This window comes from Phascolarctos cinereus, unplaced genomic scaffold (genome assembly GCF_003287225.1).
Source record: "Phascolarctos cinereus isolate Bilbo 61053 unplaced genomic scaffold, phaCin_HiC Scaffold_4;HRSCAF=312, whole genome shotgun sequence".
NCBI classification, from domain to species: Eukaryota; Metazoa; Chordata; class Mammalia; order Diprotodontia; family Phascolarctidae; genus Phascolarctos; species Phascolarctos cinereus.
In genome coordinates, this window is record NW_027555847.1 from 472392125 (window position 1) to 472416414 (window position 24290).

Consider the following 24290-nt stretch of genomic DNA (forward strand, 5'->3'; position numbering starts at 1 on the left):
AACATGACCATCTTAACGACCCTACTTAGTATTCCTGGAGGCAATAGGATAAAATATAGTAGCCTCGATTTGGCTTATAAAACCCTGTATAATCTGGCTCCCTCCTGCCTTTCCAGTCTTTTTGCATCCCCATGATCCAGTGACACTGTACTAAACACTCCATATCCTGACTTATCAGTTTCACAGGCTGTTCCTTATGCCTGGGGCTCTTTCCCTTCTCATCTCCACTTCTTGGCTTCTTTGAAACCACAGCTAAAGTCTCATCTCCTTCAAGAAGCCTTTCCCAATTCTCTTTAATGTAGGTGCCTTCCCTCTGTTAATTATCTCCTATTTATCCTGTACATAACTTGTTTGTACATAATTGTTTACATGCTGTCTATCTCAGTAGACCGTGAACTTTTTGAGAACAGGGCCTATATTTGATTTTCTTTGTATCTCCCAATGCTTAGCATAGTGCCTGGCACAAAGTGGATGCTTTATAAATGCTAGTTGACTGAGAATGAAATTACTAAAGTGCTCTAGGTCAAATTCCTATCAATACTGTGGAGTGAGGCAAAGCATAACTGATGGCTGTCTTGATAGTCTGCATTCCACAATATATCAAAAGACTTGGAGGGAGTTTCCGGTATATTGGGAGGACTTATGGGAAGATATGGGCAAGATCCACTTAAATTGATGAGAAGGCATTTACTTAAGTCTGTACGGTCAGAAAGAGTACTCGTATTGCTGGAGTCACAGATCTGAAGGATTATTGCAGTGTTGAAGCATAAGTAATGGAGACAGCCCTTTTACTTCTTGCAATATGTCAAGAGTTGAAACTGACCTCTCACGATGGGAACAAAACGGAGTAGGAGCATTGGAAGGATCACATGAGTTGGTGTGGTGGTGTAAGGTAATTGAGACAGTCTTTTGACATAGAGCAAAACAATTGAAAATGAGAAGGAACTGTGTAAGAGATGAAAACCAACACAGAGAACAAATAAATCAGAGGCACTGGGGGGCAGAGGGTATAATATATCAAAAGCAGTTAGTGCCTTTATAAATAATAATAACAATGGGTAGTATTTCTATAATGCTCTAAAGTTTTCAAACACTTTACAAATATGACCTCATTTTTTTCATTACAATAATCCTGGGAGATAGGTACTATTATTATCTTCATTTTACAGATGAGAAAACTGAGGCAGACAGATGTTAAGTAACTTAAGTTGTGTGTTGTCACACAACTATCAAGTGTCTGAAGCTGGTTTTGAACTTAGATCTTCCGACTCTAGGTCCAGATTCTATTCACCTTACCATCTAGCTATTTCTAATAAATGTTTGTTGACTGACAAAAATATCTATCAAATCCACATCTGTAAGTCACTTTATATATATCATATATATATATATATATATATCACTGTCTGCATTGAAACTTTTATAGGATCATAGGTTCATAGATTTGGAGTTGGAGAGGACCTTAGATACTATCTTATTCAAAGCCCTAATTTTACAGACAAGGAAACTGAGACTCAGAGATATTGCTTTCCTTCCAATTTCAATCAAACAGAATTTAAAGTGTATACCATATGAGATAAAGTGTATTAGAAACTGGGATATAAAAATGAAAAAAAATTCTCTCCTCAAAGTGCTTATAGGCCACTAAGTGTTCTTTATAATCTAGTTTTAAAATAAAAATTAGGAAAACTGGTAAAGACAATCAGATTTCCATAAAGCAAGAAAGTTTCTATTTTCTTCCCAAAAAGTATAATAAATATATAATATAATAAATATTATATATAAATATATAATATAAACTTATAATCAAACTAGAAAATACTTTCACAGAATATCAGTAATTCTCAAGTTTAAATTTAGTGATTACAATAATAATTCAAGCAGAATTCAATAAATTTGACTGTCCTTATGATTTATTTTTTATTAATTGCTGTACACAAGAAAAAAATCCTCCTGGTTTTATGATTCCTTTCAAATTTATCTAGGCTATTCCACAACCACAATCATGATGGTTTTTTAGGTCAATATACATCTGCAGGGATCCCTCCATATGGTTTAGTGGCCCTCATTTCTATTTGAGTTTAATATTACTGTTCTATATGAACACCCCCCCCCCATTTTTTAAAACATTTTTGCTGAAAACTTTACTGACTCTCAGGATGAAACCATTCCAATTTTTAAATGTTCTGTGCAATATTAAAACAATATAATTCTCACAAAATATTAATTTGAAAAATGTAGGCTTGCATGGAATTTTAGAGATTGAGAAGTTAAGCTAATCTTTAGCAAATAGATTTTCATGAAGTAATTGATTATAAACTTAAATTTAAACTTTTCTTGACTTAATGCCATCTCCATCTTAATCTTATTTTAATACAATCTTAGATTGCTTATAATAGCAAGCTGAAAGGGGAAACATAATTTTTGGCAGATGTAAATGTCCATTCAGACTTCATTGGTGGTACACACACCATAGTATTAAAATTGTTCAACTCAATAATATAGAATGAAATGTTGTGAACACAAATAATAATGTCATTAATAATCTAAATCAATCCTTTATGTCATATTTCTGTATTTTAAATATTTTCATAGGAAACAATACTGAAAACCCACATTTACTTATAATTAGGCTTAATGCAAACCTTTCCTCATTACAATAGTTGCCCAAATCCCATTTCAACTTAATTTCATTGACTTTGATTTCTAGACCAAAAGCATTAAGCTTGAACTAGTGAAAAATGTATAATATGTGCATTCAATTAAGAAGTAATTAGATACTCAATCACCCTTACAACACACAAGGGATTAGGCAAGGAAGAAGAAAAATGTGATTCACTGTAGTGTATAAAACAGTTTTGTTAATTAGTTTAGTGCTAATTGAGATTGAGAAAGTGTCAAAGCTTCATAACACAGGTTTACCTCAAATGAACCTTAAAAGCACAATTTTAAGTTTTATGATACTTTTATGCAAGATAATATGGACCTTGCTAACTAATTTCCATAACAATGGTTTATATAACTTTGGCCTCCGATCAAAATATTCCCTTCCTACTTCTTTCTTCCTTCCCTCCTTCCTTTTCTCCTTCCTTCTCTTTTCCCCTTCTACATGTACAGGAGTAAATAGGATGGAGTTTAAACGCCTTGACCCCTGGGTGCCTATATCTTGGGTGTTTTCTTTCTCTCTGCAATAGTCCCATTACTTGCCACACCTGTACCTCATATCGTGGCACCTGCAGTCCTAAACTGCAACAACCCCACTTCCTCACCCAGCCCAAAGATTGGATTGTTCTTATGATCATCCTTAAGGTTCTTAATTCTAGGGTCCACCTTTCCATCTCTTACTCCCTGCCAATTCTAGCTTTGAGGGTAAGACATGTGAGACACCTCCCTCTCTGGTACTGCCAAATTTTATTCCCTTTCTATTTATCTTTGCCACTCACCTGATTTTTTTGGGACACCACAATTCCTAGCTACAACCCTGCCCTCTTTCTCCTTTCCTCCAAACATGAAACTTCTACTATGTGCAAAGCACGATATTATGTTGGCCTTCAAGTGAAGGAATATAGAATTCTGCTGAGGCAATAAGACTCAATACACTTTAGAATATGATTAAAGCAGAAAAGGAAGATCAAGTACTATATTAACATAATAGGTTCAAAATGGCAAAGGAGCTGAATATTTAAATAAAAAATATCAGTTTCTTAGTTATATCTCAAAGATTATAAAAAGGCCTTTCCTTTACATTAAAACTACTATTTTGAAATATGAACTCTTCTTGTCTGCCAAGGCAATAGTGGTTAAAATGAGAAAATATTTAGCAAAATTTTCCATGATGAGCACAGTACCATTTTAAATCAATAGTGCAAAGAGCTAGATTATATTCATATGCATCCCCAATTCAAATAATACAACAATAATAAGTGACACATATAGTGCTTTAAAATTGCAAAATACTTTATAAACTATTTATCATTTAATCCTTACAAAAACTCTGTTAGGTAAGTCCTACAGATATTATTGTTCTTATTTAACATTATTCCACCAGTCAATAAGCATTTATTTATTTATTTATTTTAATTTCACTTATTTTTCTAAACTTAAATAAAACAAGGATTTCCATAACAAAGTAGAATAGGAAAAAAATAGATGATTGTACATGAAACTACAAATCTATTATGTACAACTTGCTTTTTAAAAAAAATATATAATTAAGTTATCATGTAACTTTTCCTTCTTTTTTTCTTCCCCCACCTCGCCTATAATGGCTACCATTATACACACACAGAGAGACACACATGTACATGTATGTATGTATATATATGCATTCATACATATATGTGTGTGTGTATATATATATATATATATATATATATATATATATATATATGTGCAAAACCATTCTAGACATACTTCTATTTATCAGTTCTTTCTCTGGATGCAGAGATATATCTTCCTTTGTATGTTCTTTGTAGTTAATTCGGGTATTTACAATAGTCAAAATGCCTTAGTGACTCAAAGTTGTTCTTAAAACAATATTGTTACCATATACAGTGTTTCTCTTGGCTCTGCTCATTTCACTTTCATTATTTCCTACAACTCTACCTATGTTTTTCTAAGATCATTGTGCTCATTATTTCTTGTAGCATAGTAGTATTCCATCACAATCATATACCACAACTTGCTCAGCCATTCCCCAATTGACAGGCATCCTTGCAATTTCCAGTTCTTTGCCACCACAAAGCTAACTAAGCATTTATTAATAATTAGCATTTATTAAGTGGCTTCTATGTACTAAGCATTGTGCTAAGTACTGGGGATATAAAGAAAGGCAAAACAAAATGAACAAAAAAAGACAGTCCCTACTCTCAAGGAACTCCCCAGTCTAATGGGAGTGATAACATGTAAACAAATATGTAGAACAAATCACACACAGAAAAAATCAACAGAAGGAAGTTACTACAATTAAGGGGTATCAGGAAAGGCTTCTTGTGGAAGGGAAGCTATTTAGGTATACCTGGAAGGAAGGCAGGGAGGGTAGGAGATGGAGATGAGGAGGGAGAGAATTCCAGGCATGGGAAACAGTCAGTGTTCCCAGAATAGGGACATGGAGTGTCTAGTGCAAGGAACAGCAAGGAGGCCAGTGTTATTAAATAACAGAGATTGTGTATAGGGAAAGTATACAGGAAGGAAGGAGCCAGGTTACAAAGGACTTTGAATGCCAAGTAGAAGATTTCATATTTGATCTTGGAGGTGATAGGGAGCTACTACTGTAGTTTATTTAATGGTGGAAGGGGAGGGGTGACTTAGCTGAGTTTTAAGGAAGATCAATTTAAAAGTTGAGTAGTGAGGATGGATTAGAGTGAATAGAAATTTGAGATGGGAAGACCAATCAACAGGCTTTCTCAATAGCCCGTGTGTGTGTGTTGATGAGAGTCTGTATCTGGTTGATGGCAATGCCAGAGAAGAAAAGGGGAGTGGGAGGAATAGAGCAATATTACAGAGGCAGAACCAACAGGACTTGGCCACAGACTGGATATGGAGAGTGAGAGAGAGAATGAGGAGTCAAGGATGATCCAGGTTGCAAGCCTGGGTGACTGGAGCATAGGGAAATTAGGCAGAAGGGATGGTTTGAGGGGGAAGATAATGAGCTCCATTTTAGACATAGTGAGTTTAAGATATCTATAGGACACCCAGTTCAAGATGTATAAAGCCAGTTGGAGGAAAGGTTAAAGGAGAGGCTAGAGTTGGATAAGTGGTCCTGGGAATTATGAGTGTAGAGATGGCATTTCAATCCACAGTTGCTGATGAGATGACCAAGTGAGAAAGAATAGAGGAAAAAGAGAGGAGGGCCTGGGACAGAGTCCTGTGGGACACTCCTTGTTAGTTCACTCACTGATTGCCCAAACAAACAGAAGCTTCACTCCTATATCTCATGGATACTTTCTGCTAAGAGAATCTGGAAGGTGCTGGACATGGTGAATGCCAAAAAACATCATAAAGAAATGAATTGATTTCCAAATGCTCCTGCATCCATCAAGAAGGAAATCAATAGGATACTTGTTATACATGTCTCACTTAGAGCACCTGGGCACTTAAGTGGTACAGTGGATAGAGCACAGGACCCAGAGTCGGGAAGATCTGGCCTCAAATACTTACTAGCTGTGTGACCCAGGGCAATTTACTTAACCCTGTTTGCCTCAGTTTCCTCATCTGTAAAATGAGCTGGAGAAGGAAATGGCAAACTACTCCAGTATCTTTGCCAAGAAGACCTCAAATAAGGTCATCAAGAGTCAGACATGACTGAAAAACAACTAAGCAATAAACAATAACAAACAGAATTTTAACTAGTATAAATCAATTGGCTTAACAAAGAAAAGAAAAGAGCCTAAAAATCACATTGGTCAGCAAATATCTTGGCCTACTTGACAAGTAGAATGATGTGACTGCTAAGAGCAGCACCTGCTCAGAATACATACTCATTTTAAAATTTTATGGAGAAGGAAGGTAGAAGATCATGAATAGTATCACCTTATAAAATAATAAGGAACTATGAGAAGAAAATCATGCTTAAAGAAAGCTTGGGAAGAGACCCAAATTAGCAAAGCATTGATAGATGAATTGTAAGGATGAAAGCAAAGAAGAGAGAAGTGGAAATGATTTGTAAAGATTTTTGTAATATTTTCACCACGAAGGACAATAGATCTAACTACATTTAGACTCTAACATCACTCTACTGGATGTGCTTTTTGAGGAAGTGGAAGTGATTTTGTAGAAAACAAAGATGGGGAAAGCAGCTGGACTTTATCAAATATGTACTGAAGAAGTCTGAACTGGATATTACATATCTGCATATGTGTTTGTATATTTGTGCGTGTCTATACACACATCTTAGATAGACTGCAAATGAAATGAGAAGTGCCCTGAATTAAACAAAATGAAGAGAGAAAGCTGCATTGCTTTTTGGGAGATTGTATTGTTCTTTAAATGACCTCATCGTTCTCCCTGAAACCAAAGCCTATCTTCTTAAAATGAATATATTCTTCCAGTGATATCATGTAACTGCAAGTCATAGAACACTGCAGTCTCTGAAGAATGGAAATTGAGGGCAGTAGAGAGATGTAAGGTGAGTGTGAGCAGGCTGCAGCAGACCTCAAGCAAGGAATGAGGAAGGTGAAGTTGGATAAAAGATGTCACCCAAAATACATGCTCTGAAAAGGAAGATAGTTTGGTCATATAGCAAGAGTGAGGGATAACCAAGGGATAGCCTATGTGGCTATATGAGTATCCTCCCAATGTCAAGAAGATTTAATGAAGGAGCCCAATATAGTGTGTAGATACCAATGGTGAATTTCTAGAACATGGATGAAAGTTACACAGAATTGTCAGATGTGAATCAGGTATGATCCGAATTATTGGAGGGATTACCCACCTCTTTGAGATGATGGAGCATTTGGAGTAAGTGCCTGCTATGTGCAAGGTATTAGGTTATGAATATATAGAGCTATTCTGTGTCTTATCTCTTAACAGTGACAGCAGTGTTCACAGAAGTTCCATTTGATTTTTTAATTATAGACTTCTAATTTTATAGAATGTTCATCCATTATATTTAAAGCACTCCTTTCTCCTTTCTAAAGTAGGTTCAGACACTGAGATATATTTTGCCAGAACTAATTCAATCACTATCACATTTCTACGGTAGTACAGAAGCTAGAACCTGGAAGCAATTTTTCAGTGCTTCCATGCCTATTAGTTTGCCTCTGGGTTAGCATTCCTGTTGCTATTCATTAATGACTCTCTCCATGTCTCTGTCTCTCTGTCTCTCTGTCTCTCTGTCTCTCTGTCTCTCTCTCTCTGTCCGCCTCTCTCTCTGTCAAAGTGCAAATCAATATCTGGTCTGCAAATTATAATCTGAAAGATTGGTCCACGGGAACTGAGAGATTAAGTGTCTTGCTTAAAGTCACAAAGCAAGTGTGTATCTGATGCAGGACCTGAACCCAGGTCTTTCTGACTTCAAGATCAAAATCTCAGGTTCAACTTGTCCAAAACAGGACTCCGTATCCTTCCTCCCCCAAACCCAGCCCTCTTCCTGATTTCCCTTTTACTATCAAGGGCATCATCATCATTCCATTTATTTATGTTTATAATCTTGGTGTTATCCTCCTCACACTCACTTCCACACAAACAATTAATTACCAAATCTTTTTTCTCCCTCTACAGCATCTTGGTCATATTTGTTTCTTCCTCTAGCACAGCCTCTACCTTAGTTCAGGCTCTTGTCACTTGTCACTTTGCCCATTGCAATAGCCTCCTATTTAATCTCCCCACTCCAATCTGTCCTCCATAGAACTAGAAAAAGGATTTTCTTAAAATGCAGGCCTGACACTCCCTCCCTCCCTCCCCCAAGCTCAATTAATTCCCCTAAAGTGGCTCCCTATTGCCTCTAGTATCAAATATAAAGACCATTTAGTATTTAAAATTCTTTACAACCTGGCCCTTTCCTCATTCTCTAGCCTTTTCAAACATTACTTCTCTCCATGCAACCCAGTTATGCTTAATAAATGCTTTTTGATTGGTATGTTACACTGCCTCTCATAATTTATATGTATGCTATGTATAGTATATTCAAATATATATGTATGTGTATGTATGTGTATACACATACATATTTTCTGGGTGAGCTACTTTTCGCGAACAGGAGAACTGGTGCATATGTGGACATGCTGTGTAGCCTATCATATGCTTGGGAGTAGCCTTTATCTATTGGTTTTATAGCTGGAACTTTGTCTTTAAAACTACCTGACTGAATATAGCATGGGCTTTTTCATCTGAAAATAAAGGACTCTTTCATTCATAGTAGGTGACACAATGTGGTAAGGGAGTAGGGCCCGGGGACCACCATTCTCCTCAGTTATATGACCCTAAGAAATGGACCTGGGGGTTTATATTTTTTCATTCATCTTTTTTAGTTCTAGGTACAAGGAGTGGAATTTCTGACTCTAGAACTTGGAACATGGGGATATAGTAGTGGAGGAATTCAGGCCAGGTGATCCAGCTAGCCTAACAAAGAAGCCTTAGCATGTTGGTCCAGTGGGGCTTTGGACTTGAATTTGATGGGACAAATGCTATATGAAAACAGAGTTAAGCTGTAAACCTAATCTGCTAATTATGCCCCTAAGGTATTGGGGGAAATGTTTATACATTTGTTCTTTCTATATCTTTGAAGTAAATATCTTTGTAAAAACTAACCGGATATTAAATGGTTAAATGGAATTGGAGTGCCTGTCACTAGACTGCTAAAACGGAGGAAAACAATTGGTAGAGGCCCAAGCCAATGGCAGAGAAGAGAGAATTCCTAATCCACCTCAGGACACCAGAGAACCCTGGGGATGGGAGTAAAATGTGGCAAACCTCACCATCAAAATATAGGGCCAGAACAACTCATGCAAAATCTTCACCATCATCATTACCCTCCTCTTCCTCCTCCTCTTTATTATAGTTAGCATTTATATAGCCCTTTAAAGTTTCCAAAATGCTTTGCATATTTAATTCTCATTTGATTTTCACAAGACGTTGTAAATTAGATGTTATTATTATTTCCATTTTACAGAAAAGAAACTTGAGGCTCAGATAGCTTTGTGACTTGCTCAGGGTCATAAACTGGCAGGCACATCTGAAGCTTGATTGGGACCTTAATCTTCTTAATGCTATCTTCAACACTTTATTAACTGTGCTAGCTGTCCCAGAATTTTTAGGAAGAAATAATAAAGGTGCTGATATTTTTGGATTTGATGAAAAAGATGAGCATTTTCCTAAAAAGTAACAATATAATCCGTATTGGAGGGAGAAGGAAAGGGGTGATGAGAGGAAGGGATGAGACCTTTTCTACATGACTTTGCTTCTGAACTCTTGCTTTTCAGCTTTTTCATAGAAACATTGGACTTTTTAAAATGCAACTTTCCTGTCTTAATCTGCAAAGCTCTGGAACTGATCCAAATGTTTCTTGAAGTTGGGTCAGTTCTGTGACATTCAGAGACAATAGAGAAGTCAGCCCAGTGTGTGCACGTATGCTTTTATTTTACTTGGCTACCTCTGACTGTAGCATTTGAGGAAATCCTCCTATGGAGAGTTCATTCACACCCTGCCCCAAGAGACTCTTTACAAAAGATAATTTGAAGCTTAAAACTGCTGAAATAAGTGAACTTTCTTGGATGGTTTAGAAGGCATTTCAGAATCCTGTTGTGCTTCAGGATCACAACTGTGAATCCATGATCAATGTATAGTACTATAATACAATTTCTGGTTATTTGAATTTTCTGATTAGATTTTTTTTTTTATTTAGGAGAGACCAGATGAATCTATTCATTTCTGAGTTCTCAAAGTACTGATTTGGTGGGCTTATTCTACATGCAAGAATTTTTGCATCTAGGAGAATCTGACATGAGATGCTCTAAGTTTACTTAATTTCTTCAACAACTACTTATCAAATGCCTGCCACGTAAAAGGCCCTGTGCTGGGTGATAACAACAATAATAGCCAGCATTTTTATAGCACTTGAAAGTTTGCAAAATGTCTTACAAATATTATATTACATTATCTTCACAACAATCCGGGGGTGTGGATGCTATTATTATTCACATTTTCCAGGTAAGGTAACTGAGAAAGACAGAGGTTAAATAATTTGCTGAAGGTCATACACCTAGAAAGTGTCTGAGTCTAAATTTGAGCTCAGGGCTGCCTGACTACAGGCCTAGCTCTATACTGCACCACTAGTGGCTTGTATTTGGAGGATATAAGTAAAATAAAATGCAGCATATAATGTCATTATTGAAAATTCAATTAAACAAGCACACAGTATCTGCCAGCCATGGGTAGGGCATTGTGTAGGTGCTGGATACTGGGGTCAATATAGCTATTATTTAATGCTGAGAAACTACCTTCCAAGTTCTGCTAAAGTGTTTGATTGGAGTGATGGTGCAGTCATCTAGTTATTGAGCATCTGCAATGAACACAAGTCACATCAGATAATTCAGAGAACCATTAACAAACATGAGAGTGCCCAAGATTTGAAGATGATATCTTTTTAGTATTGGAGAGTTTCTTCCTAGATGAAAGTGATATCAACCTAGCCAAATGACTGGCACCCCAATGTGAATTATTAATTTGAATTAATTTTGTTATTCAACACATATTTACTGAGTCTTCAACCATATATCCTATGCAGGGGAGTATTTGACAAATGTTAAATAATAATCTTTTCGTTGTTGTTCACAACGTTATTTTTTTCAGTTGTGTCCTATTCTCTGCTACCCCATTTGGGATTTTCTTGGCAGAGATACTGGAGTGGTTTGCCATTTCCTTCTCTAGCTCATTTTACAGACTAGGAACTGAGGCAAACAGGGTGAAGTGACTTGCCCAGGGTCGTGTCTGAGGGCAGATTTGAACTCATGAACATGAGTCTTTCTCGTTCCAAGCCCAGCTTTATAAAGTAGTGAGCTTTGGACTTCACCTAGATTTATAAAGTAGTGACCTTCAGAAGATCAGTTGCCTGAATATTTGCCTTTTGTTTTTGTTGCTATTTGAGTTTTTTGGGTTCTATTATTTATCAAGGTTTGTTTGGTAAATTATTATCTTAAAAGAAAGCCTTCATCTTGACTATCTATTCAGAATACTGTGGTTTTTTGTTCCTTTACAATTCAATGGTGTGAATATTAAATATCCAACATAGCATGCCTTTGGGACACAGTTGATTTATGTATGATATCTGTCAAATGTGTAGGCAGAAAACGTCCTCTTTTTATTTTGGCCTTAAAGTACCATACAATCAGGAATGAATTCTTAATAACATTTGGACCACCAGACATTTGTCTTTTATGTAGTTTATACAGATCAAAATTTATCACAGATGCATGTGAAAACACACATCTTGGGTTAGAATGAGGTTTCTCAATGTATGCTAATTATCTTAGCTTTTTCATCTTGTCCATTGAAGTTCATTAATGTTTAAAAACTGCAAAAGAATAAGTGGAAAGATTAGCTAATTGCTCCTAAGTGAAAGATGAATCTCCCAAAGAAACCTTTATTCTTTCAAAGGTCTATTTGTACTTTATCTGGAGTCAACAAAACAAATGTTTGAAGTTACGATCTTTCATTATGAGAACTAGTTTAAATTTTTTTTTAAAGTCAGATTTGATGGGAAAATTAACCTTCGCTTATTGGGAAGGACACTGGACTTGACGTCTGGAGACTTCATTTTAAATCCTGCCTCCAACTTTTATTTAACTGCAACTGTGGATAAATCACTAAATCAATCTGAGCCTCAGTTTCTTCATCTTTAAAATGCAAATAATTGTTGCACTATGTACCTAATCCACTGTGTTGTTGTAACGAATGTTTTTTGTAAACTTTAAACCTTTATATGTGTGCTAGTATTAATAATTGTTACATGATTACTTACTTGCAAGGTCGTAGGAGAAATGTATGATAGAAGTGAAAGGCTTGATATTCTACTTTGCTCAAACCTTCTAGAATATCATATTTTATTTTGGGGCATCATATTTAAGAAAGTTTACTTACAGACAAACTGGATGAGAATAACCAGAATGGTAAGAGGCCTTGAATCTTTTCCATATGATGATCATTTGAATGAACTCCACTTTGCATTTGCCTGGTACCTACCCCCAAGCCTCACAGGATATGTTTATCATTTCTAATCTAATTACCATACTATTAATTCAGGCCTTGATTGGTGTACTACTGCCCTTAGCCTCCTCTACCTTCTGATTAGATGGCCAGAGGAAAGGAGTACTAAACTCCTCCTAATTTCTTTCTTTATAGAGGGCAGAAACTGGTCTTTTAGCTTACTCTACTTTGCATCTGTTGTTGTGCCTAGTTTCAACTCCATGGAACAAGATATTCCCATGCTGGAAGCCCTTCCACATTCCCCTATCCCTCACCCCTTTCCTGCCTCTCTTTTAGAGTGTAAGCTTCTTGAGGGCAGGAACTGTCTTTTTATTAATCATATTTCTAGAGCTTAGCACAGTCTTGCACATAGTAAGTGCATAATAAACATTTACTGGATTACTAGAAATATTTCACCCAGAAATTAAGAACATGTGTTGGGGGAAAATCTATGTCTTTGAGTACTTGAAGTGCTGTCTGTAGAAGAGAAATAAGATTTTTTTCTTGGGCCAAGAATTAGGAAAAATAGGTGAAAGTTACAAAGGTAGATTTTTAGCTCTATGTAAAGAAATACATGATAATGAAGAGAGGTATTAAGAAGTAGAATGCACTGGCTTGGGAGGCTGTGAATTACCCATCATTGGAAGACTTCAAGTACAGGCTAAATGATCATTTGTTAATGTTGTTGCATGGAGATTTCTATTCAGGTATGGATGGAAATAGATGTCTTTGAAGTTCCTCCTGATTTAGAGATTAAACCTAATAATGTCAGAGATTGAAATTCAGTGTAGGTGAATATGTGAAAAGATTTTTGGTAGGCATTTCCCATAATGCTGGAGGTAGGACCAAGGCCATAAAGATTTGGGTAGCTGTTTTGTATAATGTTGAGAAGTGTGGGAAAGGGCTGGAACATGTGAAAGAGGAATAGAAGGGTCTTCCTGCTAGCGTGGCCAGTAGAGGTGGGAGCTGGCAGCAGCAGAGCCAGAGATGACAAGCAAAGTCCACGGAGATCTTGGGCTGAATTAGGACCCATGTGATTACTGTGAAATCATACTGAGAGATAGTGGTGTTAGCCAGGAGCTGGCCTAACAGTAGCAGAAGTGGAAGCAAAGGAGAGAGCAGATTTCTGAGGGAAGCAGGTGAGTGGCAAGGTACATACATCTCTCTTAATCAAGGTCTTTATTCTGAGTAGTGCTTCTGGGATTCCATCTGCCAGTACTGTGAGCTTTGTGAGAAATATGACTGAACCTCTAGGCAGAAGTGGGGAAGAAAAAGTGGTACTCAGAAAGATGGATTATAGTTTGGAGGCTTGGATCAGAATTTCTTTTCTGTTCTTTGTATGCCCTATAGTAAATCTACTCTATGTTTAAATGCTTATTATTAGCCTAATGTTTTTAGGGGAACTGAAGAGCCCCCCCTCTAGTGGAGAGCTAGAAACAAGTTAAGTTCAAATGTTTTCAGGGACTCTGCCCTTGGTGGGGACTGAGCCCTTACTGAGGTATTATTGAAGAGTCTTTTGTATTAAATCAGTCCATGTGAGTCTAGAGTTGCAATTCTAAGCCATAGTTCTAAGCCACAAAAATTCCAATGAATCATCTTCCATGTAAATACATTTCTGTTGGATTGGATGGGGAAATTATACAGATATAATGTCTGGGCGATAAGTATTTTTTGAAATTTCTGTCTTTTGCTGTCATGAAACTTTTACTTTTCATTTTTACTATTGTCCTATTTGGACATAAACAGACTTTCAAACCTGCTGTGGAGGAATTTCCGTAATTTAATTGTCCTATTCTTTTTGCAGGGAGGGGGAGACAATGGTCCCACAGTGCCCTCGGATGAGAAATGGAAACTGTGGAGCCGCTGCTTCAGTTTACTCACAAAGCCCGCATTGTCTGCCTTCATCTCATTCCACCTTGATAGACAGCTCTGACAGTTGCTCCCTCCACACAATCAAATGAAATTCTAGAAATGGCTATATGTTGAAAAGAACCATGTTACATTCTCAAGTCACTACTGTTAATGTTCTCTAAGTATTCTTATTTTTGCATTACAGTGTTTTATAGTTGGGTGCAACATGAATGATGCTAGTTTTTTTCTGGTTTGTTGTAAATGTGAATGTGTAGCATGTATCAGTTTTGTAGACAGTTGGGAAAAATCAACCCCTGACATTAGTAATTCTTCATTTCCTGACTGTAACTGAAAATTCTACTCACTCAATGAACAGTGTAATTCATGATAATAAAATACATGTTTCAATCAAGAAGAGCATACAACTTCAAAATGTGGTATAAAAGCATAGTGTAGAAAAAGATTTTGCCTAGCTTTCTCTCTCCGTTTCTATACGTCTCTACCAAAAGTATATCTAAATATATTTCATGTGGAGTGCAAACACTTGGGAGTCTTATCTTTGTACATAGAGAGTATGGAAAATGTTTTGGTAATTATCAACCTGATGGAATATACACAATGTATATATATCTTATGTTTTAAGAAGATCAAATCTACTTGAGGTACTAGAAGCTATATAGGGATCAGCAGATAAATAGAACAGAACAGACAGGACAGACAGGATGTGAAAGAGAATGATTTTTTAAAAAAAGTACTCAGATTCTAGGGTGCTTGATAGGTGATACTAGGCATACTATTTAGAAGTGTATATTCATTTCTATGAATTAAAGAGGAAATTTAATACAGGCACTTGTTCAATTATTATGGCTTTGTTTCTAGGACTTAAAATTTCTTTCAATGAGTTTCACTTTTAAAATAAGCATACTCATGTTTCCAGTTTGCACGGACCATATTAAAACCCTCACATGGCAGCGCACAAGCATTTTAAATAGTCAACAAATTACAATTTTACTAAACAACAGTTAAAATTTATAAAACAGAGCAGGGTCCTCATCCTGCTTTGGTGTGAAGTTGTGGCACAAAATGACATTGAACATTTTTTTAGCCCTTATGCATAGTGATAGGGAGGAACAAATGAATAAATTCTCCTCCCCCCCAATCTTTGTTCTAAATATCAAAACTAAAGATAGAAATTCTAATAGAGATATAAGGTTGCATTTTAATGGGCAGCATGGTGTATCAAATTAGAGAGTTGGCCTAACAGGAAGACCAGTTCAACTCATATTTTTGATACATACTCACTTTGTGGCCCTTTTCTATATTTCTGGTCTTCTTCCACATTACTCCCCTCTCTGTACTCTGCTATCCAATGACACCAGCCTCTACCTACCTCCTAGCTGACCTGGCCTCCTTCAAGTCTCAGCTAAAGCATCACCTTCTGCAGGAAGCCTTTCTCAGTCCTCCTTAATTTTAATACCCACCCTCTGAAATTACTCTCAATTTATCCAACATAAATTTTGTACATAGTTGTTTGCATATTATCCCCACCCATCATCCCTTTAGACTGTGAGCTTCTCCAGAGCATGGATAGGTTTTGTTTAGTTTAGTTTTGTTTTGTTTTGTTTTTGCCTCTCTTTAAATCCCCAGCGCTTAACACAATGCCTGACACATAGTATATGCTGCATAAATGTCTATTGACTGAGTGACAAACAGTGCGGCAGGCATGCTTTAAGACTTTACATTGTAGTGAAGGTGCTGACCTATACTGGTAGAAGAAGCACCTCACCTAGAACTCTCTGTACCAATAAAATCACAGATTAAAAAAAAAGTGATACATTTTAGGATGTGACACACGAGGGATTATGATGCAAACAAGAAGATTATTAAGATGATGCTAAATATTCCAGAAATAATAAAATATGTATCTTAAATTCTTAGAGCTGAGGATTGGGTAGGAAAGTAGAATAGTGTGGTGTGGTGTGAGGTGTGCGTGTTCGTGTATGTGACTTAGAAAGTCAGGGGGCTGTGCTGTGTCCAATCAGGAAAGGAGACATGGGAAGAAGGTCTGGAAGGAGGGAGCTTTTCAGCAAACCAATGTCAAGGCAAAGTAGTTTTCATTTTCTGGAAGAAGATAATGATAAAGGGAAACAGCTCTCTTCACTCACAGCAGCTCCCAGTCTTGAGCTAATTTAACAACCCAACAACACTTGTTAATCATCTATACTGTGCAAAAGATTGTGCTATGCTCTGGGGATACAAAGATAAAATGAAAGTTGCTTTCAAAAGAGCTCACATTCAACTGAGATGAATTTGCAGGGGTGGGGAGAGGAGGTTATGGATTATACCTTCTGGCAGCCCTTCCCACCCATTCCTTTTGCCCTACTCCAAACACAAAAAAATCTTAAAAGAATTAATACAGATTTACTTTCATGACAGCCAAATAAACCTAGTATGAGTTCAGGTATGCTCTCTTCCCTCTGCCATTTTCTCCCACCCTTTTTGATAATGCCAGAAATTCTTAAAAAAACAAATATCTTGTCAAAATAATTTTCTGGTATGAAGTTTTACTTAAGGTATAAGTCAGCCAAAAAATTTAAGTATCAAATACTTCCCACTTTTCATGCAACGTGAGGATAAAGTAAGCAGGGTGGCATTAAATGCCGAAGCTGTGAAAAGGGCCAACTCAGGGAAAAAAACAGGGGGGCACTAACATTCTAAAAGAGAAACTAACATTGAAAAGTTCACAATTATACCTAAGATGTGCCATGTTTATCTTCAAATGAACATGACAAATGCTTTGCACACACTGAGGTATTTTTGTCTTGTAGTTGTTAATAGAGACAATTTTGCTTTGCATGATTTATGAAGATTTTTATCTTAAAATGTGTTTAGCATTCATTATAATGGAGCTTCCTCAAGCTCACTTGTTATTTGAGGTATTACTGTATTTGAAAGGGAAACTCATCCAATCTTGGGTTTCTCCTGTGTTAGCAATATTATTTTTATTGAAATTAAATATCTGATGTGATTTTTGTTTGCTTATTAGGGCCTACGCTTGGTGTCTGAACTGAAAAAGAAGTATTACTCAGAATGAAAATATATAGGAGACAATTTTTATTTCATCAGTAGTTTTCTTAATGATGTCTATAATTTTATTTCTCTTCTAGGAAAAAGGTAGTGATATTTTGCTAATGATTAATACGGACTGATTTATTGCTGCAGTGAGCAAACGGCTTCCAAGTTATCCCTGAGAACTTTATCTTTTATTTCATGGGACATTCATTTTGTTTTAACAGAACAAAAATAAGTTTGACTGTCTCTTTATTGAACAAGTCCCAAAAAATTATATTCTATAAACTATATGTTTCTCAGATCATGCATGATGAAAGAGCCTTATTCTGTGTTCTGGGAATGAAAAAAAATACTATTGAGTTATTATTTAGGACTTGTTACTCAAACTATTATTATTTAAATTGTAAATATTTCTTACTCCTGCAAATCACCATGTGCATCTGTAGAAGACTAGAAAATGTGTATTTCTCTCCCTTTTCTCCATCTTATACCACTTTATGGGTAGTTGTAATATTAGGAAAGCAAATATTGACCTTTTGATGGAATGTGAATGCTATTTATTCTATATAAACACATAAATAAAATGCATCTTTTGAATTGTACAATATTGTGAAAAATATGAGGTGTGACAGGGAAAGTGATGTAATGTCACCCTTAAAAATACACACACAGAGAGCGTTATTTCCTTTTCCCATGTTCTCTTCCTTTGTTTATAGTAGTTTCCTGTGTTATTTTGCACACACACAGTCAGAGTTGGCTATGCTGGCTGAGGAAGGTAGTGGGTTATCTGATGTGACCCTTCAAACATTGTTTGAGTGCTAAACTTTTTAAGAAAAAAAGAGATTACTCTTTAAATTAGAGCTCTCCTGACCTAGGCCTAAACTTACATTATAAAGATTTTTAAAAATCTGCTTTAACTCTCTTAATTTGTATGTGATTGCTCATTTGGAAATGAGGCAATTATATTTCTATTGCTGAAGATGGAATGAATCTCTTCAAGCTGAGTCCTTTCAACACACAAGTAGCCCACTGGAACCCTGTAGAGCTTTAGCTATTGAACAAAACTCAAGAAGAAAATTCCTAGAGATGCCATGAAGGCCCTGATCTGCCTGCATTAGTTCCATTGGGCCTGGCTTATTCCCAGAATAACTCTATAGGATAATTCCTTTGATAAGCTTTAATTGCTTTAGAGTTAGACTGGAATTCATTTGGTCTCAATGGGAATTTTTTTTTTTTTGGTGGAATGACATTAGAATCTGGTCCAATGGGATTTTCTTTTACATGCAGATCAAAGTCAGTACATTAAAAAGAAGAGATTTTCTCTTAGTCCCATAAAATTTTATAAAATGCAGGAAACTTCTAATCTTATCATAACATGAGACTAGTACCAATGTGACTCCTTGAAACTGCAGTCATGTCTAATAACCTTCCTTTAAGATACTTTGTGAGTAAGAATATGTTTCCAAAATAGTCATTGGGCAACTATATTAGCCTGCATAATATATCCTTTTCCTTCTGCCTCTTCTACTATAGAAAGTGTATTCATTTAAAAAAGAGAGTTGCACCTTAAATATCAACAAGCATATCAAGTCAAGAACTCACTCTGTGCCAGCTAAGCACTGGAAACACAAATGTAAGCAAAAAGAAAGACAGTTCTTGACTTCAAGGAGCTTACAGTCTGATGGGGGAAGACAACACACAAAAGGAAGTTGAAAAGAGCAGAGGGAGGAAGCAGGTATTTGTGTGGAGGCATGGTGGAGAAAGAAGTCCAGAGAATCAGGAACAGAGTTTGGAAAGGGATGAAGGAGTGAACATCACTGACCTGGGCAAGTTACTTAAAATAGATGTTCTGGGTGGAACTAATCAATCACAGGAAGGGACCACAAGAGGGGAGTGATTTTCAAAGTGAAAACATACCTAGGGAAGAGTGAAAACCCAGGGTGAGATAGTCATGGGGTAGAGGGGCCTGTTGTCCTGTCTGCCTCTGGAGTTGTTTTGAAGATGTTTTTAATGAACCTATACAGGATGTGCTTTCATCCCAATATTTTCATTAAACTGCTAATAGCAATTATTCTATCCACCTGCTCAACAATCCATACAACATTAAATACGAAATAATAATAACAGGATAGCAGCTTGTCCCAGGACTTTTTCTCTCCAAACTACATTAAAAACATTTAGAAGTGTGAGATTAATGCTAATAACCATATTATAACAATATAATAATCATAATAATATGTTAATTTCATATTTATATAGTTATTGGAAATTTGCCAAATAATATATATTTTACATAACTTGATTTTCACAATTTTAACATACAAATTAAGTATGGGAAGCAATTTGGAGTAAATGAGTCAAAACCTCTTAAATCCACATCTAATATTTTTTGTTGATGTTTTTAGTAACAGAAAAGTTATTTTTTAAACCCTGGAAGGGGCAAGGTCAATTCCCTTCTCTAAGAGAATAACTTCACCTCATGGAGTTAAATTCATGTTTCCAGTGTTGCAAGGGAATCTCCAGTTCATCTATAGTAAATGAGAGGAAGTGTTCTAAGTGGTGCTTAGGTACAGAAAGAGTGAGGGGGTAGTGGTGGCAAGGAGCAAGCAGGATAAGTAACTGTCTCCAAAAAGCAGGGTACGTGGCCTACATAAGATTAGGACCAATGTCATTATTTATCCTTGGATGAAACATTACATTTGCATAGCATTTTTATGGATTTGTTTTAGCCTGTAAATAATAGAAAAAATTTCTTGATATTTGTGTTCTGAGATTCTCATGATGATGCCTTTCTCCTATTGCTCTTAACCTTCTTGCACATGCTTCAGGTTACTTCTTTTTTAAAATTACATTTTATTTTTTCAATTAAAAATCTATTTTTTCTCTCTCTCATTGCTACTCTCCAATGAGAGAAAATGCTTGTAACAAGGGCACACCCTTTAATTTTCATTTCTTTGCCACAACAAAAATTTACCATAAATATATTTGCACATATGGATTTCTCCCACCCTATTTCTTTTACCTCTTTGGGTATAGACCTGGTAATATTATCATCAGGTCAAAGACTATGCACAGTTTAATAAATTTTAGGGCATAGTTACAAAAACTTTCCAGAATGGCTGGACCAATTTATAAGTCTTCCTATAGTGCATTAATGTTCCTGTTTTTACATAGCTTCTCCCAATTAAATTTTTCCTTTTTTGTCATCTTTGCCAACCTGATCAGTGTGACATAGATGATTAGAGTTGTTATAATTTGCATTTTTCTAATAGTGATTTTAGGTTACCTGTAAGAGAATAGTAGAGTCCTTTCCTAATTTAGTTAACTTTTCCAATATTATCACCAACCAGCTTCTCACTCATCCTTGGAGTTTGATTCCATTTCTGAATTTCTAAGAATTGGTGCTCCACTTTTGACCCTTTCATGCTGACCCCTCTTATGAAAGAAATATTTATTTTTTCAGCCATTAAACATGTGGTGGTTTAGAAGAAGACAGGCATGTGAGCCAAAGAAACTTGTTTGTTGAACGTTTTGGGAAATAGATAAGCTCTCATGATATAATTGGATGCTGGGATTTTCCTTTTTCATCATAGGCAGCCAAGGAGAAACTATCATGTCTTCTTTTGACCTGAGAGGGCCAATTTTTTTGAAGCCGCATCATAATTTTAAATTCCCATAAAGTTTTTCCTCCCCAGTTGTACAAAACTCTTAAAATATACCTGCAACAGCATCTGCAGTCCTTAAAATTACCTTGTGAGGTAAGACAAAATTAAACAGAAAGTTTTCCTCTACCTCCCTAGAAGCCAAAATGTTAAACAGAATGGTACACAAGTCATTTGGGTAGGAAGCCTACCCAAGCACAAATATATGCTTGGGTGCTCAGACTCTTCTCTTAAGTGGATTTATGGCATAGTACTTAAAGCAGACAATGAATAGTTTTAGCTTCTGTAGACATGGCAAAAAACTTTTCTTGACCCAGGCTTCCCCCTAGCTGGGAGGTGACCTTGTTTTGGAATTTTCATGGATTCTTTTGAGATGCTATAGAACTGTCCATTAAGTCTGTGGAGGGAGCAGAGCACTGTGAGTGGTGTATTTAAGACAAGAAGATCTGAGTTCAAATGGTCTCTCAGACCCTTACTAGTTGTGTGACATTGGACAGATCACATTCTCTTTCTGAGCCTCAGTTTCCTTATCTATAACCTACCTCACAGACTATTGTGAGGATCAAATAAGATCATGTATCTACCATATTTTGCAAACTGCAAATGTCTGTTATTACTGTCCAGCCACTCTATCCATGGTACTCTAATGACCCCAAAGTACAGTGAAATATTAATGATAATAATGGATACTCTAAATATGTTTTGCTTAATAAATGTGGGAAAATGAGCTCTTTTTGGAAAAGAAATTAAATTCTTGTTCTTAAGAGCTTACAAAACACTTTGACATAGATGGAATGAAACCTGGTCCAGCATTATAGCTGTTAGCTGAGCCATCCCACCAGCTGGTGGCTGCTGAGCAAGCTCCTGATTCTAGTAGAGGGGCAGAGATGAAAGCATAAAAAAAATTCATGAGAGGAATAAAAGAAGCCTATATGAGCTAATGTGCAGGTGGAAAAAAGGGCAACAGGGAATCATAGAGGTAAGTAACTTAGCTGAATCTATATTGCGCACATGTACTTGAAAATTTAAAATTTTTCCATCTTCAAAATGTTAGAAGGGAAGACTTTGCTAAGCCTTCCTCCATCCCTGGATGTTAGGTTGGAGTTGGAAACAACAGCAAAAAATAAATTGAATTATTAAAACTTGGAGGTTCTACTCAGTCATTCCCAATTTCACTAAAGACTATAGCTCTTTATTTTGAATCAATTTAAGTGTCAGCATTTAGACCATATCTGAGGTCTGTTCATCCCCCACATTAATGAGCCATCCCTTATGACCAGATGAGTGATGAAAGCAGGCTTCTAAATTGCCCATCTTACATTTACCAATCAGACAGTTTTATAATGACAGAGCAGTGAATGCAGCAGAACTCAGTGCCTGAATTAATTTCCTTCATCTTGGTATGTGGCAGAGACAAAAACCACTTAATCTTCCACAGAGGTAAACTCATTGATGCCCCTAGGCTGTTAAATAAATATATAACCATAACAGAGCTGTCCAAAGTGCCTCTCATGGAAATATCCAAGGGAGGAATCTAAAACAGAAGAAACACATCAGACCTGCACTCCTGTGTGTAAGTTTTGGGAGTAGCTGTAACAGGTCATAGAATTTGATACAGTACATTAAAATCGGGCTTGTGGTATGCTGCAAACTGAATTTAAACCGGGCTCTTTCATTCATAGTCAAAGTCTGTGGGTATTTGGTTGCATAATTAGGAAATGGGTGTGCCTCTTTCTGAAAAACACATTTAGTACAGAGTTAATTCAGGAGTGGACTAGGAGGTCACTAGGGACTTTAAAATTTTCATTAACTTACATAATTTCTTCTTGGACAGGATGCTGGTGTATGTGAGGTATATGGGTGGGTGTTAACCTTAGCACTTCGACTCCTGGACAATCAGGCCCCCTGGCCAAAAGTCACTAACGTTCTCTGATTAGCCTCACCTTACCCTGACCACTCCCTTATTTTGTATGCCTTTAGTATTAATTAATATAATTCTTATTACTGTGAAAATCCATTTTACTATATCACAATTTACATCCCACTTGTTTCAACTTCCTGCCATACTACCACTCCCAGACCAAACCATATTGAAAATTTGTAACCTTCATTGTATTTCTTGCAATATACCCTTAAAACTCAGAAATGCATGGTAAATACCCCCTCCTCATTTAATGCTGTGAAATTAATCCTTTACAAGATGAAAGTAAATGCCAAGTATGCTATTTTTTTTTTACCATTTTAAAGTTTATTTAAAAGAGCAAAGTCTATTTTCCTAAGTCAATTTACTATTAAAACAAAAACAGATACTGAAAGGTTCATAATAAATTCGCATATAAATTAGATATATAACATCCTTAACATGTTTTTAAAGATGAATTAAATGTTTCGTTTTCTATAAATATTTGGAAGAAAGTCTCCTAGATTTCTATCATTTTAAATCTTTTGAAACAGGCTTTACGAGTAAAACACTCTTGGACATGTGAATGTGTGCCTATCTTATAATCCTTTATCAGAAGGTGCTGAGGAAAGAAACAAAAGTCTATGGGCTATATATAGGAGGTTTTGTTTTCTAAATGGACTCATAAGTTTTCCCCATATTTTCAAACTCCATCTATTGGGAAAGGAAAGTTTAAATTATTGCCAATTCTTACTGAGAATGAAATTAGTGGAAATAATGGTTTACATTCAAAGGAAGATAGAAAGAGAAGGAGGGGGAAAGGAAAAGGAAAGGATGGAGAAGAAGACTGGGAGGGAAAGGAACAGACTCTAGTGTTCTCTTCAAAAGGCCACTGTAAATATTATGTACAATGAAATGGATTTGTTCATCTTGCTTCAACATTTGCAACCATTATCAAACAGTTAATTTTTAACATTTTTTTAACATTCTAGAGAAAGAACGTTTTCCCCCCATAAAAACATTCAGTAAAGTGACCCCAGAAATAGAAGTTCCTATATAAAGTGTTGTTATTGTTCAGTCATGTCCAACTATTCATGACCCCATGGATTATAGTGTTCATGAGA

General features: G+C 36.1%; 1 protein-coding gene across 1 annotated transcript in view; it reads left to right on the forward strand.

Moving 5' to 3' along the window:
- CA8 (carbonic anhydrase 8) overlaps positions 1-18285 on the forward strand; it is a 146242-nt gene extending 127957 nt beyond the window's left edge. The window contains exon 9 of the mRNA XM_021005956.2: positions 14486-18285. The gene's annotated coding sequence lies outside the window, so the exon portion shown is untranslated. The remainder of the gene's footprint in view (positions 1-14485) is intronic.
- Positions 18286-24290: the final 6005 nt, after the last annotated feature.